This window comes from Chanodichthys erythropterus, chromosome 3, assembly GCF_024489055.1.
Source record: "Chanodichthys erythropterus isolate Z2021 chromosome 3, ASM2448905v1, whole genome shotgun sequence".
Taxonomy (NCBI): Eukaryota; Metazoa; Chordata; class Actinopteri; order Cypriniformes; family Xenocyprididae; genus Chanodichthys; species Chanodichthys erythropterus.
The window spans coordinates 60,359,430-60,380,223 of NC_090223.1; the positions used below are offsets into that span (position 1 = coordinate 60,359,430).

The 20,794-nt window shown below is 41.6% G+C and overlaps 2 pseudogenes; both read left to right on the forward strand.

Annotated features, from left to right (window-relative positions):
• The window catches only part of LOC137005151 (uncharacterized), a 1,346,463-nt pseudogene that overhangs the window by 573,017 nt on the left and 752,652 nt on the right, over window positions 1-20,794 (forward strand).
• LOC137014120 (NACHT, LRR and PYD domains-containing protein 12-like) overlaps window positions 1-20,794 on the forward strand; it is a 42,183-nt pseudogene that overhangs the window by 8,333 nt on the left and 13,056 nt on the right.

Here is a 20,794-nt window from a genome sequence, read left to right on the forward strand (position 1 = left end):
AACAGTAAGCCTGATAACAACGATATACTAATAATGCTAAGAGTCAAAGGCAATAATAGGCAATTTAGTGTGATAGTGTGATATATTCTATGTAACGCAAAAGTCATGGGGCCATTCCAAGCAAAGCAACAATATGATATGTTACGCAAAACCATGATTAGGCCGTTATAAGTAAAGGCCACAAAAGGTCCATTATGAACACCGAGGTCACGATAAGCCAATGATATAAAAAGGTACACATTAGTGAAGACTGAAGATAAAGTAGAAAACAATGACACCACTGTTAGTAGCTAGCAACCAATAATCAACATAATTTGATTACTATGAGTGAATGAGCATTTGAGTAATTTTAAGTAAATAATGAAAAGGTATTAGGGCTGGGCGATTGTCACGCGCATTTCGTCAGTAAAGCCGGTTCCCTGATTACCGCTAAATTGCCATCACCTGCTTTCAAATGGAGCGTCATTTAATAAACAGAGCCGTAGTTCACTGATAAACTACGCAATATCACGTTCATTATCTGCGATTACTTACGAAATGCGCGTGACAATCGCATGCGATATATCGCCCAGCCCTAAAAGGTATATATATTTTCTATAGGAAAGACTCATTCAATATGCTTAGGCGTGACTCCCGCTCACGGCTAGATAGAACTAAGCAGAGAGAATTTCGTCTAACTGTCAGAACCTGCTAAGAGACCCCTCAAAGAAATTAACCAGTTTGGCATGACATAAGTACAAGAATACTTAATGCATGAGGCAGATAAGGATTGAGAAACCTTGTCATACGATGCCCTTGCAAAAAGAGAATGCTGAACCTGGCTGAAGCTAGCAAACCTTTGCAAAAATATAACACCATGAGCATCGTTGTTCAATACCTTAGTAAAGAGAAAAGAGGTATTTGGGAGTGCCCTGCACAGAAGGGGCACAATGAGCAAAAATGAAATGTTTATGACCAGGTGGGTGCGGAGTAGCCTACGGAGTACAGTAACTCTGATGTTCGATGTGTAGTAGGCAGCACAATATATCACTTTAGATATGTTGTGTCATGATCACCGTTTGTTCCTGTCAGTTCCCGGACTACATCTCCCATCATCCTCTCTGCCACTCACCTGCACACACTTCACACTAATCTCTTATCACCACACCCAGCTGCCACTCATTACACGGACTATAAAAGACTCATACACACACCACTTCACTGCTAGGTCTTGTTTTCACTTGTGTTACACTTCCAAGCGTTTCTCCTGTCTCTCTGTCTGTTCCGGTTCCCGTTACTGATCCCCGTCTGGTTCTATTGTTCTGTGATTGATCGCTGCCTGCCTTTTGACTACTGCCTGTTATCTGACCACGATTCTGCCTGTCCCTCGCTGTTCCTGTTTGCTCCTGATTGACCCTGCCTGTATGACTACGCTCAACATTTAATAAAGCTTTGCATATGGATCTCACTCTGAGTCCCGCCTTCGTTACAGAAGACCTAGCCATACCCAGGTCCAGCAAGCTTTGTGAGCGTTCCCGTCTCGGCAATATGAATCCATCTGCTCAGTTGATGTGTCTCCGTCAAGGAGACAGAGCGTTAGAGGATTATGTCAAGGAGTTTATCGGACTGGCACAGTTAACGCGTTTTGATGAGGTATGTCTCATGATTTTTTTCCGAGGAGGACTGTCTCATCCGCTGTGTTCCGTCATGCCGTTTCACGATCCCAGGTGGTCGTTGGAGCAATATATTGTCCTCGCATTGCAGCTGAGTGGTTCTAGTTTTACCGTGGGTGTCGCGGAGGAACACGACACCACGTTGCATCACGTAATGGCTGCCGCTAAAGAGGACATTCACAAGATGGCATCAACAACAACAACAACGCCAGTTCATACCCCCGCTGATCGCCCAGAGTCAAGTCACGTCTTCGCTGATCGCCCAGAGCAAGGTCACGTCGCCGCTGATCGCCCAGAGCACCGTCATGCCTTCGCAGATCGCCCAGAGCAACGTCACGCCTTCGCAGATCGCCCAGAGCAACGTCACGCCTTCGCAGATCGCCCAGAGCAACGTCACGCCTTCGCTGATCGCCCAGAGCAACGTCACGCCTTCGCTGATCGCCCAGAGCAACGTCACGCCTTCGCTGATCGCCCAGAGCAACGTCACGTCGCCGCTGATCACCCAGAGTCACGTCAGGTCTCTAGATCAGTCCGGGAGCGGAGAGTGTTGCGTTCCAGTGTGACCGATCCCCCGTTGATTTCAGTCCGAGCAGCTGGCATCCCCAAGTCTCCGTCGGCCGCTTCGCTCTCAAGCCCGGTGGCCGCTTCGCTCTCAAACCCGGTGGCCGCTTCGCACTCAAGCCAGCCGGCCGCTTCGCACTCAAGCCCGCCGGCCGCTTCGCACTCAAGCCCGCCGGCCGCTTCGCACTCAAGCCCGCCGGCCGCTTCGCACTCAAGCCCGCCGGCCGCTTCGCACTCAAGCCCGCCGGCCGCTTCGCACTCAAGCCCGCCGGCCGCTTCGCACTCAAGCCCGCCGGCCGCTTCGCACTCAAGCCCGCCGGCCGCTTCGCACTCAAGCCCGCCGGCCGCTTCGCACTCAAGCCCGCCGGCCGCTTCGCACTCAAGCCCGCCGGCCGCTTCGCACTCAAGCCAGCCGGTTGCTACGCTCTCAAGCTCGCCGGTTTCAACGCTCTCAAGCTCGCCGGTTTCAGCGCTCTCAAGCTCGCCGGTTTCAGCGCTCTCAAGCTCGCCGGTTTCAACGCTCTCAAGCTCGCCGGTTTCAACGCTCTCAAGCTCGCCGGTTGCTATGGACTCTCGTTCGCCTATTGCAGTGGACTTAAGCACCCTGGACGCGATGGACGAAATGGCTGCTTTGCCAGTGCCCACGGGCAAGATGGCCGCCCCTGCGGTGCTCAAGGATGCAGGGGTTGTTCCAGCCATTGAGTCCGCTCCAGCCAGTGAGTCCGCTCCAGCACAGCCTGCTCTCCTGGTCTGTCCTGTCTTGGCCCAGAGGGCTGTGCTCACCTTTTATGTCTTGGCTGTCCTACGTGCGTTGAGGAACTCAAGCTCTATTGCCGTCCCGGAGCAGCCCGAGCCCGCTGCCGTCCCGGAGCAGCCCGAGCCCGCTGCCGTCTCGGAGCTGTCTGCTCTCCTTGATACGGCCACGGAGGCCGTCACCGAGCTGGCCGCTCACCCTGATACGTCTGCCCTGCTGCCGACGCCACCCAAACTCCTTGCCCACGAGCCCGCTACGGACCCCGCTGAAATCCCCAAGAACTTTTTGGGGGGGGGCAGGATACCTGAGGGTGGGGAGCTTGTGGGTGGGGACCTTGCCTGGTCACTGCCGTCATCAGCCTTTGTACTGTTATGGCCACCCATGGACTGTAGCCCACTATGGCCATTAATGGATTCTGACCCACCGTGGTCATTCACGGACTCTGTCTCGCCGTGGCTGCCCAAGCCACCTGACCTGCCATGGCTGCCTGAGCCACCTGACCTGCCGTGGCTGCCCGAGGCTCCTGACCTGCCGCGGCTGCCTGAACCACCTGACCTGCTGTGGCTGCTCAAACCACCTGACCCGCCGTGGCTTCCTGACACACCTGACCTGCCGTGGCCGCCCGAGCCACCTGACCCGCCGTGGCCGCCCGAGGCTCCTGGACCTGCATTGGGGACCCCTTTTTTGTCTGCATGCAGGTCTCCAATGCACCCACCCTCCCTCCCTAGCTGTTCCTTTTACGCCGCGAGGACGCGCCTTCCGGGAGGGGGGCGTTATGTCATGATCACCGTTTGTTCCTGTCAGTTCCCGGACTACATCTCCCATCATCCTCTCTGCCACTCACCTGCACACACTTCACACTAATCTCTTATCACCACACCCAGCTGCCACTCATTACACGGACTATAAAAGACTCATACACACACCACCTCACTGCTAGGTCTTGTTTTCACTTGTGTTACACTTCCAAGCGTTTCTCCTGTCTCTCTGTCTGTTCCGGTTCCCGTTACTGATCCCCGTCTGGTTCTATTGTTCTGTGATTGATCGCTTCCTGCCTTTTGACTACTGCCTGTTATCTGACCACGATTCTGCCTGTCCCTCGCTGTTCCTGTTTGCTCCTGATTGACCCTGCCTGTATGACTACGCTCAACATTTAATAAAGCTTTGCATATGGATCTCACTCTGAGTCCCGCCTTCGTTACATGTTGTGATGTGCGCATCCACAAGTCATGACGCAAGGATAGCATAGTTTAAAACCGGAGTTGCACATGTTTAGGTCCTGTCAGTTTACACATTCTGTGTGCGCACACGTTAAAGACGAATTGCTTTCACTATGCATCTATTTTTTCCTGGATAGACACGTACATGCAGATTTATGTCAAAATGTTCTTGTACACACAGTGCATATGGCTTAGGTAACGTGAAGAAGAAAACTGATGTGTATCATTATAGGGGTTCCACGCATTTGATCTTAACTTACAGCAGGCTTGCTGCTGTCTGTGTCATGCATTTTGACCAACAAAGTACAGAGAAATAACTTTGCAGCTTTAGAGATTATATGCAAGATTAAACCACTTGCTCTGATTTTTTTTTTTTTTTTTTTTTTTTAGTAATATATAGAACACTTTATGAAAATTGTGTGCGTACATATCCTAAATGTTACCAAGATTTGTAAATTCAGAGAAAGTCACAAATTTAAAATAATGCCCATCAATGGCATAATAACTGCAATTCTGCATTATTCCTGGATTCTTCTTGTACTGCAAAGTAACAAGTCCCTTTAAGACAGTCATTTCACTCGGTGGCCATCTTTGAAATGGCTCTCGGGCCGTTTATCAATTCCAAGAACACAGAGTTGCGGACTTGCGCTCTTGCGCTCTTGTGGAGTCCGGTCTTGCCAGGGACCTGAAAGAACGAACTCGGAAGGATGCAAGGACACAGAACGCATTGTTTAATAATTGAGATATGCTGCAAACTTGTTGCTCAACTGACCGCCCCAGCATATTATAAGTGGCTAATGCACAATTAATACAACATAACATCACAAACAAATGTCATAACCTATTAAAAGATATCTTTCAAATTATTATAGACATTATTTTTATATAATTTTATATCTTTTTATTTCACTGCGTGTATTTATGCTTTGTCAATGTTAAGATTATTTTTTATATTCCAATAAAAATACTGCAGGCTGTCACCAGGTTATCACTTTATTAAAATTATGCAAAACGAACGGTTTACTTTCAGGAGCCATCACGTATTTGCGAGCTTGTAGTGGGAATCTCATAAGTGAGAACGAGAACTTTAAAGCTTACAGCTTCCATATGTCGACCGCCCGCAGACCTAAATGCGCGTCTCGTGCCTCCTTTCTGAGGCGCGCGTTTGGTCGTTTCTATAGAAACCGGTGCTTCTAAGAGGCGCTGCTGTGACGTGATGACTTTAGCAATCGGCGATTGGCTCTTATTTAGAAGGCGGGACATATTCCGCCATATTGCGCAATACACTTTCTCCCATTCAAAACAAAACGAGTGACACGTCGTGTGTTATTCTATAGTCTTTGATAGTAACCGTGGAAACAGTATTGACAGCTGCGTGATTCCTAGTGGCACGCGGTTTCATTCAACACTATGGAAAATGGCAAGCAAACTTGGAATAAGAATTGGAGCGAGGATGAACATCAGCATAGCGTTTACGAAATGCAACAGCTTTGCGACTAACTCGACTTAACAGATGCCGCTCTAGTACATTAATAGACAGGTGAGCAAAAGTACATGAGACGAATTAATATTATGTAGCTAACACGATGGAATGTTAGAATATCATACTGTTGATCTTGCTTATGGTCAACAGACTAATAGAATAGCGGTCTACAACTTTAACACTCAGATGCGGTTTAATATGAAAGTGTAACGTTAGACCAAGTGAAACTGCGAGAGTAGTGAGTAGTGAGTAGTATTTAAGCACTTGCAAGTAGGCCTACTTCAGTAGAGTGAATTGACTCATTCCTATTCCTGGAAGTGCAGGCTGGGACTCGCGTGTGGCACTGAAATCAGTCTCGTTGGCAATCGCACCCACGATTCCACGCCGAGATTGTGCCTTTAGCAGGTAAATTAAATTAATTTAATAAATATACAGTGTCATTTTACATTAATCATTTCCTGGATCTGAATACTTACCTGAAATATTTAAAACACCATTCATTTAATTTAAATCACCCTAAATGTTCTAGAATTACTTTCCGAAAAGGGTTATTCAAATAATCTGTTAAATTTGTCATATCACAATATATGACGTTAGTCGCAGAAAGATGATGCAATAACTATGGAATGAAATCGACTGTCCCTTTTTTGCACAAAGAAAATCTGACTTCGGTGAAGTTGGTTTTATATTCGCACATTCGGACATCCGTATTCAATAGCCTTGTTAATCACACTACATTGGACATTCAGTGGACATTCACAAGTAAATATGCCATTAAAACAATACTTGCCTATTTTGATCGACTGTGAAAAATGTTGTAAGTTGACAATCGTTAGTTGTCAATATCATGTTGCTGCTTAAAATTCGCAAACATTATTTTATTGCACATTTATTGGAAAGTCTGAATTTATCAAAAGTCCGAATGTGCGAATATAAAACCAACTTTACCAAAGTGAAAATCTGGTGCACTTGTATGAAGCTGATCACATAGGACATAGACGGAGACTTTAACTGCAGAAATGTAACACGTACAGGTAATTTTTTAATAAGCAGTATGCAAAAGACATAGCCTTATTACCACGCAGGACATAATCATGTTTCTGCCTCTAATGTTACAAGGGAAGTCACTCTACACTATGGTGCACCATGCGTACCCAATTTACAAAGCGTGTTGTTCTTTCACTGTTAGACAATGAGTCCAACTCCGCTTTCACGCGGATCATTACGACATGCTATGAATGTAACAATGCGAACGAGCACCGTTCCATCTCAAACAAATACACACCCAACGACATCAAAATGCATAAAATGATGAAAATACTTATCACTGAGATGAAGTGGCTGTTGTAGTGATGACGAGAGAATATTGAAGATTGCTCTGATGATAGCTAGGCCCTTTGATGATATTGCTGAAACGAAATTCGAAAACACTTCTGAAATTTGAGACGGTGAATACGATCACTCTCATAGCACGACCGCTTCAATGAACGTTCAAAATAATAGGCTAACGTGAACTTAAATGACGCTGCAGCATTATATCCCATCTAAAATAAACGTTTTCACATTGTAGTACATCGGACTACCGCTAACATTGTCTGTGTGAATATTTAGATAATCACAATTATAGGCCTGTACATGCATCATGAGGAACGTCAACTGCGAACTGAACGCCGCCGATGGTATCTGCAAACACAATAGTGGGTGGGAACAGAACTTATATACTCAGGTGACGTGTAATGATTGGTTAGATAATGAGCAATGACGTGCATTAGAGTCTTCCGGGTAGAACTTCCACTAAACACTCCCATTTTCTTGATCGCTGATCACTTCAAGGTTGTCCTCAACGAACTACAAAGTGCCATCAAGAAACTGTCAGCATCAACACTAGTCAGCAGTTCTAAATGAACACCCTAATGGTTTGACATTTGAAATGTCCCCATCTCTTCTCAGTCTTGAGGAGATCAAACTCAGATGAAATGTTATACAGTTGACTACTAGATGAAAAAAAAAAAAAAAAAAAACTTTTAGATGGGGAAAAAACTCAAACTCCTTTCAAAATCCTTTCTTTGGGCATGTTGCAATAGAAGTCTTGTCAAAAGAAGAGTGAGCTCATTACATGATTTATATTGCTGAACATTTAAAGTCAAAGGGTTCTCTTCAGCATTAGTGAGGCCACCGAACAAATGCTTTCTTAGCTCATCAACTGAGTCCTCAATCCTGTCAGGGAATCTTGACCACTGATCTTGGTCAGAATTAAGGAAAGCAGGGCCTTGACTAGACCTTGGCTGGATTGCTGTTCATCTTTTCTTTCTTTATTCTTTATTTGACAGGGACAATGGACAATAAAATATTACCCCAGAATTAGCTACAGAGCTAAATTTCATCTGTTGTCCCTGGGCAGGAGTACATGAAATTATCAACAAAAATACCATACAAATTAAACACAATAGAATACAAGAAGTATAAAAACATATTAAAAAATCATTACCTTGTATAATTAATGATCACAAACCTGAGTTCCCTTTAAAAATCTTTTCAAATGTAATTTAAACCATGTCAACATAGCGCCATTGTTCAGGAGAAGAGTGCTCTAGGACATGAGTCTCCAAACTCGTTTCTGGAGGACCACTGTCCTGCAGAGTTTAGCTCCAACCCTAAACTCTGCAGGACAGTGGCCCTCCAGGATTGAGTTTGGAGACCCCTGTTCCAGGATTTCAGTAATGCGATTAGCAACAAATACTGTAGCGACAGGTATCAGAATTAGGGATGTTGATGATTAATCAATGATTGATTAATTGCGATAATACATTTAATCTATGAAACTAATCGATCGTCGATTAAGCATGTTCATGCGCGTGTATGCTGCTCAACCGCGAAACATGTAAAGCGGACACAGGAAAAAAGAAGCGAGTGCGCTGGAGTTATGTTTGGGACCATTTTACAGCTAGAGTTGCATCTTCATCATGACTGTAAGTTTGCGCATTCACAGCCTTTTGTTTTGTGTAAGTTGTAATATTTTGTTTATTTTGTGCAGGCCTATCTATAGGCTATCTGATTTATCTCATATAGGATGCATTTGGTTAAGAATTAACACGTGCCTTGATCAGATTCAGCGCGCAGCTCAAATAGCAATGCACAACTAATAAATACTATGATTGGGTCATATTACATAACATCAATGAGAAAACTATTTTAATAAATCGTTGTGAATTCATTAGGTATAAAAATGCCTTTTTTAAGCGCGTTGTTCCAGGAAGAGTGTGTTCACAACAGTACACATTCTGACATTCTGAACCTGAGGCGGCGTTGTTGACATGTTGTATTAGTTGTTATATTTGATTATTAAATAATTAATTTAATAAATGATTAATCACATCGACTAATTTTACATTCCTACTAGCCCTTTATTTAGATTAAAATCCTTTGTCAATCTTTGTTGAGGAACATGGTGTTTTGAGCAGTATTTGCACACCCTGTCATGATGTTGCTTATATGCCACTACAGTAGATGCATATTGCAGTATTAAAGTTAGCGAATAATCAATTAATTGAACGTTAATTTAAACAGCGATTGATAATGGAAATTTGTGTCAGGGGCGGATCTAGAAAATTATTTATAGGGTGGCAGAGGGGTGGCAATACCAAAGCAAGTGCCCATGCATAGTTTTTGGAGATTTATGGCCTGACATACACAATTGTGTTCACAAACATTGCACCAAAATAAGTAACAAGATTTCAATATGCATCATGGCACCAAGTAAAGGCACTATATGGAAAACATTCACAGATTTAAAATGAGTCTGACCTTGTATCACTAAAGGAAATGAGCAGTTTTATTAATATTACACAGGTTACTTTGATGGCATAAATCACATGTTTTAGTGCAAGTTAAAGAACAACAAAAACTTGTTTTTTGCAAACAATTTTTGAGTTTCTGTTATTAACAGAGGTGGGAATGTCTGTGTGTGTTCACCCAGAACACCTTATCAACCACATACTCTAGCAACACCCCAGCAATTGCGGCAAGAGCCTAGCAACCACCCAGAATCTCCTAGCATCCACCTAGCAACACTTTAGCAATCACCCAGAACATCTATATTCTGGCCTAACTGACCAAACTATTTGTTTTTTAAAAAAGATTTTAAGTTGGCTTTATGACAAGCAAGCATAAATTTGTCTTTCAAACTTTTAATCTAGTTGAAATCAAACAATTCAACATTTTCTCACAACTATAAACACAATCTCAAAACTATGCACCAACTTGTACAAACCTCAAACTTCCAGTTCAAAATAAAACGTTTTAGTCAAAAACTTATTTTTGTCTGACAAAATCAAACTTTGGCCTCAGATGACACACAAAACTTAACAAATACAGAGACTACTGCACTGTCCAGTAAACACTAGTGAGATCAATTAATGTAACTCTGTAACAAAAATACCGCTTACTGGGATTCAGGAATTATTTTGCAGCTCACTGTCTACTACACTATACAAAAATAAATTTACAGATACAGTAAAATACAGCAGTGATTTTTTTTTTCTTTCTTTTTTCATTTTACTATTGTAAATTGATCTGGCAGTAGATATGTATGAACTTGGTATGCACCACAATACAGTATACTGTTAATTACAGTAAAACTAAATTCAGCATCCTCTGCACATTTGGCCAAATTTTATTACAGTATATAAGGTACTATAGCAGTGTATTGGTCTTATGACACAAGACAGTCATTTCTCAGTTCTGCAAAATACAGTATAACAAATGGCTACAGAGAAAGTTGACAATCACAAGTTTGAGGGTGTACAACGTGCTATAGTTTACTGTACATAGTGACATTTCTGTCATCTAAAGTACTGGTAGGCCTACTGTGTAAGTTTAAAACCCCTGTAAATTATTCATTCATCTCTCTCAGATTTTGACTGGTGTGTCATCAGTTTTGCTACCTAATGTAGTCATTGTTAAATGTTTTGAGAAATGTGTCTTTGTTTTGAGAACTGAGCGAATGGTTTGGAAAACTGGGCCAACTGAATCACTTATAATGTGTTAGCAATCGAGAAAAGCTAAAATACATTTAGATTCTTACCTAACTAGTTTCTGTGATCGGGATCTTTTTTTTGATTTCATGTTATCGTTTCGTCGGATGGCAAAAAGTCCTTTATCCATGATTAAAGTAGAGAGTGGTCGGTCTAAAATTACGAAAATTCGAGGACTTCTGAGTTAGCCCAGAAGCAGTAATTTTCCGATTCACGAACAAATGGAAAACAATTCGTAAGTGAACTTGGCTGCGCTGTGTTTTTGACTCCCAAAGAACCGGTTCATAAGAGCTGAAAAGTAGTAGTGCTTGAAACAATGCTAACATTTATATTCTCTGATAATTTTGGGGTGGCAGATGGGGTGGCAAAGCTTTTTCTTAGGGTGGCAGTTGCCACCCCGTGCCACCCCGGTAGATCCGCCCCTGATTTGTGTAAGTCGACATCCCTAATAAGAATGAGTCCAGTTGAGGACACTCATTGAATCAGACCACAGTTTTGTTTGCTAAATAAGCAGGTCAAGTTCCCTCTGTAATAAATTTACTAACTGAACCCCGGTGAGGGCAGCACACAATTCAAGATGGAATTTGACTTAGGAGGGACAACTCTTGATCGTGCCATCACAAAGGAGACTAGAACTTCACTCTCATGGTTTACAATGCTCAGGTAGGCTACTGATCCATAAGCTTGTTCAGAGGCATCACAAAATACATTCGACTCTCTCCTAATGGAATTACCAAGTTCAACAGGACCATATGTTCCCTGAAGAGCACATACAATTAACTTTACTATTTATCTGCTTCACACTTTGGTCCAATTCTATAACAAGCTCCTTCATCTCCAGTAATACAGGGTCACAAGAATAACTCTCTGCAATAGATCCAGTGCTGCTCTAAACTGGGGCTGAGGAAACTGAAGGACTGGTACGAGAAGGCTTCGAACTAGGAAGTGTCCTCTCATAGTCCTCAAGATAGTCTGGAGGCTTGGTGTGTCTTGAAGACTGTCGACAAGATGATACATGGCATTGGCTAATTGATTGATTTTGGTCCACTGGAACACTCAGCTCCGGCTCGAAGGACCATGTAAATGACTCTTAGGATACTGCACAACATGTCACAACAGGCTGCAGCTGTCAAAGTGGGCGGGGCTTCAGTGACATCAACAGTCTCATCAGGATTTTCAACATGGTCCGCCTGTGTGTGTCTGTAGATGATCTGACCTGACTGTGTGTGTATGTAGATGATCTGACTGTGTGTGTCTGTAAATGATCTGACCTGACTATGTGTGTCTGTAAATGATCTGACCTGACTATGTGTGTCTGTAAATGATCTGACTGTGTGTGTAGATGATCTGACTGTGTGTGTCTGTAGATGATCTGACTGTGTGTCTGTAGATGATCTGACCTGACTGTGTGTGTCTGTAAATGATCTGACTGTGTGTGTAGATGATCTGACTGTGTGTGTCTGTAGATGATCTGACTGTGTGTCTGTAGATGATCTGACCTGACTGTGTGTGTCTGTAAATGATCTGACTGTGTGTGTCTGTAGATGATCTGAATGTGTGTGTCTGTAGATGATCTGACTGTGTGTGTCTGTAGATGATCTGACTGTGTGTGTCTGTAGATTATCTGACTGTGTGTGTCTGTAGATGATCTGACTGTGTGTCTGTAGATGATCTGACTTGACTGTGTGTGTCTGTAAATGATCTGACTGTGTTTGCCTGTAGATGATCTGTATATGTGTGTCTGTAGATGATCTGACTGTGTGTGTCTGTAAATGATCTGACCTGACTGTGTGTGTCTGTAGATGATCTGTATGTGTGTGTCTGTAGATAATCTGACTGTGTGTCTGTAAATGATCTGACCTGACTGTGTGTGTCTGTAGATCAGGGGTGCCCAATCCTGTTCCTGGAGATCTACCTACCTGCAAAGTTTAGCTCCAACCCTGATAAAATACACCTGAGCCAGTTAATTAAGATCTTCAGGAGCACTTAATAATTACAGACAGGTGTGTTGAGCAAGGCTGGAGCTAAACTTTGCAGGTAGGTAGATCTCCAGGAACAGGATTGGGCACCCCTGCTGTAGATGATCTGACTGTGTGTGTCTCTAGATGATCTGACTGTATGTGTCTGTAGATGATCTGACTGTGTGTGTCTGTAGATGATCTGACTGTGTGTGTCTGTAGATGATCTGACTGTGGTCTGTAGATGATCTGACTTGACTGTGTGTGTCTAAATGATCTGACTGTGTTTGCCTGTAGATGATCTGTATATGTGTGTCTGTAGATGATCTGTTTGTGTCTGTAAATGATCTGACCTGACTGTGTGTGTCTGTAAATGATCTGACCTGACTCTGTGTGTCTGTAAATGATCTGACTGTGTTTGCCTGTAGATGATCTGTATATGTGTGTCTGTAGATGATCTGTTTGTGTCTGTAAATGATCTGACCTGACTCTGTGTGTCTGTAAATGATCTGACTGTGTTTGCCTGTAGATGATCTGTATATGTGTGTCTGTAGATGATCTGTTTGTGTCTGTAAATGATCTGACTTGACTGTGTGTGTCTGTAAATGATCTGACTGTGTTTGCCTGTAGATGATCTGTATATGTGTGTCTGTAGATGATCTGTTTGTGTCTGTAAATGATCTGACCTGACTCTGTGTGTCTGTAGATGATCTGACTGTATGTTTCTGTAGATGTTCTAACTGTGTGTGTCTGTAAATGATCTGACTGTTGTGTGCCTGTAGATGATCTGACCTGACTGTGTGTGTCTGTAGATGTTCTGTGTGTGTCTGTAGATGATCTGACTGTTGTGTATCTGTAGATGACCTGACTGTTGTGTGTCTGTAGATGATCTGTGTGTCTGTAGATGATCTGACTGTTGTGTGTCTGTAGATGATCTGACGTGTGTGTGTCTGTAAATGATCTGACTGTGTTTGCCTGTAGATGATCTGTATATGTGTGTCTGTAGATGATCTGTTTGTGTCTGTAAATGATCTAACCTGACTCTGTGTGTCTGTAGATGATCTGACTGTATGTTTCTGTAGATGTTCTAACTGTGTGTGTCTGTAAATGATCTGACTGTTGTGTGCCTGTAGATGATCTGACCTGACTGTGTGTGTCTGTAGATGTTCTGTGTGTGTCTGTAGATGATCTGACTGTTGTGTGTCTGTAGATGATCTGACCTGACTGTGTGTCTGTAGATGATCTGTGTGTGTCTGTAGATGATCTGACTGTTGTGTATCTGTAGATGACCTGACTGTTGTGTGTCTGTAGATGATCTGTGTGTCTGTAGATGATCTGACTGTTGTGTGTCTGTAGATGATCTGACGTGTGTGTGTCCGTAGATGATCTGACTGTGTTTGTCTGTAGATGATCTAACTGTTGTGTGTCTGTAGATGATCTGACCTGACTGTGTGTGTCTGTAGATGATCTGACTGTTGTGTATCTGTAGATGACCTGACTGTTGTGTGTCTGTAGATGATCTGTGTGTCTGTAGATGATCTGACGGTTGTGTCTGTAGATGATCTGACGTGTGTGTGTCCGTAGATGATCTGACTGTGTTTGTCTGTAGATGATCTTACTGTGTGTGTCTGTAGATTATCTGACTGGTGTGTGTCTGTAGATGATCTGACTGTGTGTTTCTGTAGATGTTCTGACTGTGTGTGTCTGTAAATGATCTGACCTGACTGTGTGTGTCTGTAGATGACCTGACTGTTGTGTGTCTGTAGATGATCTGACCTGACTGTGTGTGTCTGTAGATGATCTGTGTCTGTAGATGATCTGACTGTTGTGTGTCTGTAGATGATCTGACTGTTGTGTGTCTGTAGATGATCTGACCTGACTGCATGTGTCTGTAGATGATCTGACCTGACTCTGTGTGTCTGTAGATGATCTGTGTGTCTGTAAATGATCTGACTGTTGTGTGTCCGCAGATGATCTGACTGTGTGTGTCTGTAGATTATCTGACTGGTGTGTGTCTGTAGATGATCTGACTGGTGTGTGTCTGTAGATGATCTGACTGTGTGTGTCTGTAGATGATTGATTTGACTATGTGTGTCTGTAGATTATTTGACTGTTGTGTGTCTGTAGATGATCTGACTGTGTATCTGTAGATGATCTGTGTGTCTGCAGGTTGTCTGGCTGTATGGTGACAGAGGAAGGCTGTGGTTATGTGTCTTCAGCTCTGAGTTCAAACCCCTCACACCTGAGAGAGCTGGATCTGAGCTACAATCACCCAGGACAATCAGGAGTGCAGCTGCTCAACCACAAACTGGAGGATCCAAACTATAAACTTCAGATACTCAAGTATGTCAAACACTAATAATGACAAACTGAACGTGTGTGTGAATGATGCAGATCTACGTTAATGTGTGTTTGTGTGTTTACAGTCTCGATCATGGAGGAGAGATCATGATGACAGCAGGACTACGAAAGTGTAGGTCTACAAACACTCAAACTCTCTCTCTCACTCACACACACACACACTGAGATGGCATCACAGGTGAGTGTGTAGGCGTCATCTCTGTCACAGCATCAGGTGTGTCATGAATGCGGGAGAGTCTGTGGAAGATGTGCTGTTGGAGGTGGCTGAACGTGTGGGACATGAGAATATTGTTTCTGCGTCCTGAATGAACAAAGCGGTGGTGGTTTTTCTCAAGGATGAACAACTAGATGAACAATTAGCAATTAATTAAAAATTAATTAATTAAAAAGTATTTGAAACGTGCTATCATTTAGGCAACAAGTATTTATGTTTTAAACTCGCGGATTCTTAATGGGTCGTTATGATGCATGTATGAAGGCAAGTTGTATATGTTATATTCAAGCACAGGTGAGATGAGTTTTTTTGAATGTGGTGCTCTCAGGCATGTAAGGTTATCTTGTCCTCTTTGAGCTGAGGCAGGCCCGAGTGAAATCAAAACTGAAGTGCAAGTGAATCCACATGAAGATCAAGTGATTAATACTGAGAATGTAAGGAATGATGAGGAAACTCCTACTGAGAGTGTAAGGAAAACAAGGAGTTGACTTTAGAGAATGAGCGAATGGTTGAAGGTAGGGCTGTAACGGTTCCTCAATTAAATTACCGTCTCATACTCCATCTTTGCTTATGCTGTAAGTTTGGATTGCTTTTAACGTTCATCTGGAAACGCAATGTGCGACATTTAATCAGATTTGTAAGGTAAGTCATCTATAAACCTTAGCAAAAGCAGGAGAATACATTATACAGCATGTTTCTACTTGGTAAAATGTGTTAACTGCTCGTCACGATTTCAGAATAAATGTTTAAGCCCTTGTTTAAGTGTACATGTTCTTGTTCAAGAAATTACAGTGGTTGTAGCATTTCTGTCGTAAGCCAATATTAAGCAAGGATTAGATCGCACTGTAAAGTGTAAAAACAGTCGTCAGGCGGCTGGTGCCCTCTGCAGGCATTTGTTATACTAAATAAAGAACATTAGTTGTACAATTTAATACATTATATGTTTTGTTCAATAAAACCATACGATTACTTGTTTTTACTACTTTACTTGAATCAATTAATATTGTGTTATTGCGGTTATATATTTATTTTAAGTCATATGTGTAAGTGAATGTGTTTTGTTGTGCAATCACCTTTATAATGATCACGTTAGTAGTTGAGCTATATGTGCGATGAGGGCCTCCATGTTTGTTTACACCGCGGTCAGGAGAATAGATCTGTCGGATTTACAACACGTGAATTCATCCACTTCTTTCAAAATACATGGATGGATGTACTGTAAGTATGCAGTGAATTGGGAGAAGAACAGGGTAAACTTTATAGTTGCTTGCCTTACTCACAGTATGTAATGAATCTGATATGAATATAACGTGTCGTCTAATTATAATGGACAAGATTATTATTGCAGCTTCCATAGACATCAGTGTATATTTTACAAACTAAATGTATTGTCACTAGTACTTATGTGTATTTAAATATCTGAAACCTCAAATTACTCGAGTAATCATTAGAATAATCAAACAATTACTCGATTACCAAAATAATAGTTAGCTACAACCCCTTGTTATAGGACATGCTGAAGTGCAGATCTCTGAAATAAATTATGTTGTGGGGATGGAAGGCCAGAGAAACAGGGATTGTGTAGTGACAGAATCTGGAATCACTGAAGATCAGAATAGTGTCAGGAAGGTAAATTCATGTCGGCCTAGAGAAAAACTACTAAAATTAGGTGAGGCTGAGGATGGTGTTTATGGTGATGTTTCAGATCTGTCAGATATTTCCTATCTGACAGGTTTGTGATCAGGTTTACTCTTTAGATGAGATCAATTATTTTTTTGGATGAGACTTTAGGAAAGGTTCCTGACGTGAGAAATTTCTTTACAGATGAAAAGAGATCTTAATTTTCAGTTCTACATTGTCAAAGGAGGGTAGGAGAAGATAAATCGAGTATGTGAAAGAGGTTTAGTTTAAAAAAAACACACAGTTGTTTGACTATATTACAGAGCTCATCTCATAGACGTTTCTATGAGATGAGCTCAGTATTGTTTTTCTATCAGGTTAATGATATATTTTATGCCCCAAACAAACATCACAGAAAAACACTAGATTTACAGAGAAACATGATTTGTCCAGCTTATGAGTCGTTTTTAACTAGTTATCAGTGCCGGTCACCACCAGGGGCTTGTTTTCTCTCAAAGATGATTTAAGTAGCGTGTCACTACATAATATGAAAGTAACTGTGCATTCAGCTTTAGAGGAAATGTAATGTTAGTTCAGTACACATCAAAATGTTCTTATTTGTGTTTGTGGCGGCTAGTCAATAGAGTCCACTCCTGCCTGTCAGTGTGTCTCAAGTTCAGTTCTGGGGTGAACGAGTAATCGTCCAAAGGATGCGGGGTTTATGTAGTATTTTAGTATAGAGACAGAGTATGTGAAAGAGCGCATTTAGGCCACACCCACACTGGAGAGAGAACATTGGAGGGTGACAGGTTATGTTAAACAAACAAAGAAAACATTCATTATTTTTAACCATGTCAAAGAATTATTTCACCTGTCGCCGAATACGTTCCCCTCCAATGTAGTTCTTATAGTAATATGACCCGTTTCACTCTGTCTCACTGCCTGTATCCACTTTTGTGTCCTTAAACATTAGTTGTTTTGGGTCGACAGCTTATATATTTGCTGCACACCTTGTCACATAGCAGCTTTAGACATTGTTCTATTTTTGTTATAGGTCAAAAATGACAAGGAGGCAGCATCACGCTATACAATGTCAATGGAGATGGTTGGATTGTTTTCCCCCTGGTGGGCATGGTTTTCAGATTATGATGCATGTCACTCTTTCTCTATATAAAATAAAATATAGCCAATCTGTCACATGTAGATGTTGTAGAGATGAGGTGAATATGGAAATCCACAATAAATGAGTATTTTATTGAACAACGGAGGAGCAGACAAAACCATACACACTTTACACAACATTAAAGGTGCCTTAGAATTAAAAATTAAATTTATATTGGCATAGTTAAATAACAAGAGTTCAGTACATGGAAAAGACACAGTGAGTTTCAAACTCCATTGTTTCCTCCTTCTTATATAAATCTCATTTGTTTAAAAGACCTCCGAAGAACAGGCGAATCTCAACATAACACCGACTGTTACGTAACAGTCGGGGTGTACGCCCCTAATGTTTGCATATGCCAGCCCATGATTGAGGCATAACACAAGGGCAGTTAGTATTACACAAGGGCAGAATGTCTGGATGTGCACTGCTGAATAATCAGACTAGGTAAGCAAGCAAGGAAAACAGCGAAAAATGGCAGATGGAGCAATAGTAACTGACATGATCCATGATAACATGATATTTTTAGTGATATTTGTGAATTGTCTTTCTAAATGTTTCGTTAGCATGTTGCTAATGTACTGTTAAATGTGGTAAAGTTACCATTGTTTCTTACTGTATTCACGGAGACAAGAGCCGTTGCTATTTTCATTTTTAAACACTTGCAGTCTGTATAATGCATAAACACAACTTCATTCTTTATAAATCTCTCCAACAGTGTAGTGTTAGCCAGTTAGCCACAGAGCATAGCCTCAAACTCATTCAATATCAAATGTAAACACCCAAATAAATACAATACTCACACAATCCGATGCATGCATTCAGTATGCATGACGAACATTTTGTAAAGATCCATTTTGAGGGTTATATTAGCTGTGTAAACTTTGTTTATGCAGTGATAGAGTCGAGAACTCGGGAGGGGGCGGAGAGTGCGCGATTTAAAGGGGCCACAACCTGAAATCAGCTCGTTTCTAATTATGCCCCAAAATCCAGAGGCCCCCCAACATGTGTGACGCCCACATGTTCCCCACCCACGGGTACATAGCTAACCCCCAACGGGATGGGGATCCAATCACTGCGCTATACTATGCATAAGATTATAACTGCGCTATTATGCATGAGGTATTATGCACTTCTCTCACCTCGGTCTCTTGTCATATCGTTAGTGCTCATTTCCTCAGTGCTGCAACACAAAAATGCGTTTTCCTGCGATCAGAGTAAAAGTTTGGGTGCATGTGGTTTGTTTTACTGTAATCTACCGGCACAAATGGAAAATACGTTCACATGAGATCGCATTACAGCAGAGAATTCAAATGTCACAAAAGTGCTGACCATTCATCTCAGCGTTCAGACACGCGAGTCATGTGTATGTTTCCCTCAGCACAGCAGCACATAAATGTTGTTTGTATTTTGCCCGCAATGTGGTCTGAAATGGAGTTTGAATACGAACACATGAAAAATACGATTGTTATGATATACACGCAGAGCACGCATGTGATCGGTTTCAGTTTGGAGCTCCGCATTGCGTTTAATAACACTAGCCATGTGAATCCTAGCTCATATAGATTAAAGTATCCATGTTTAAAGTGTTACATATTCTCCTGCACCAAACATGAACCAGCACGGTGTATGCACACATATTTCATCAAGTCTTCTTCAAATGAATTATATGTGCAAACTGGACACTGATACAATGGTGTATCTGAACACGATGACATGATTATTCTGATGAACAAAAGACTTAGAGAATTGACAAAATTAAACTACGTTTTTATTCTTTCTCTGTTAAACTATGTGTTGTTTATCACGAGACTGTAGTGCTCGTAAACATAATGAAAGTATTATTAGCCCCTTTAAATATTCTTTCGCATTTCTCCCTTGTGCTTGGGAGTTTGTTGTCATTTTCTCCGTGCTCATATATTAATATTCATTATTCTGTATAATGAGTGTGTTCTATGTCTCTGTTTCATTGGTTGTTCTCTCCCCTCTTCCCCCCCTACACTTCCATTTTTCCAGAGCTTTACACACCCATTTTTACAAAGTTTTTCCAGCTCAGAGGTGTGAACGACCACGCTAAAACAGGGGGGTTTCATGACCCTTTAATTTAGTGAATATACCATGATTGACAACATGTGGATTGATACCTTGCAGCAGCCATTTTGTAAAATGCATTTTTCAAGAAAATTGTCACTGGTGTTACCCGTTTACAGATAAACATTATTTTTATTTTCTTTAGCATAAAATAGCACTAAGATTACATGATTATAACTTTTAATTCTCATTGTTAATGTTCTCATTGTTAGTCAGATATGGCTAAATTAAGGGAATATGGCTAAATTGAGTGCAGCTCATAAGCAGTGACTTTACAGACAGTGTATTTTATATCACTGGTGATTCATTGTGTCACTGGTGTTACTGTTTTTTGTCTGTCACATTAAATAAAATGTGTCATGTGACAATATAATAATTTTACATTCATTGAATTCTGCTACACTCAAGAATTAAGATTTAAAGGATTGCATCATTACTTGTTTATAACTGTTTTTCAAATATTTCCTTTGTTACAGCAAATATATGGTTGTGCAATTGAATTAACATCATTTAGTCACACTTAACTAACACACAATCTCCTTTTTTTATACATTTTATAACTCTGATAGCATGTGCTGAAAAAATTGAGAAATAATATTTCATAGTGACGTTTAAAAATGCCAGAGAAGTAAGGTAGCACCAGTGACAAAAAACTGGTACATGCGTCTTTAAATAAATGCACAAA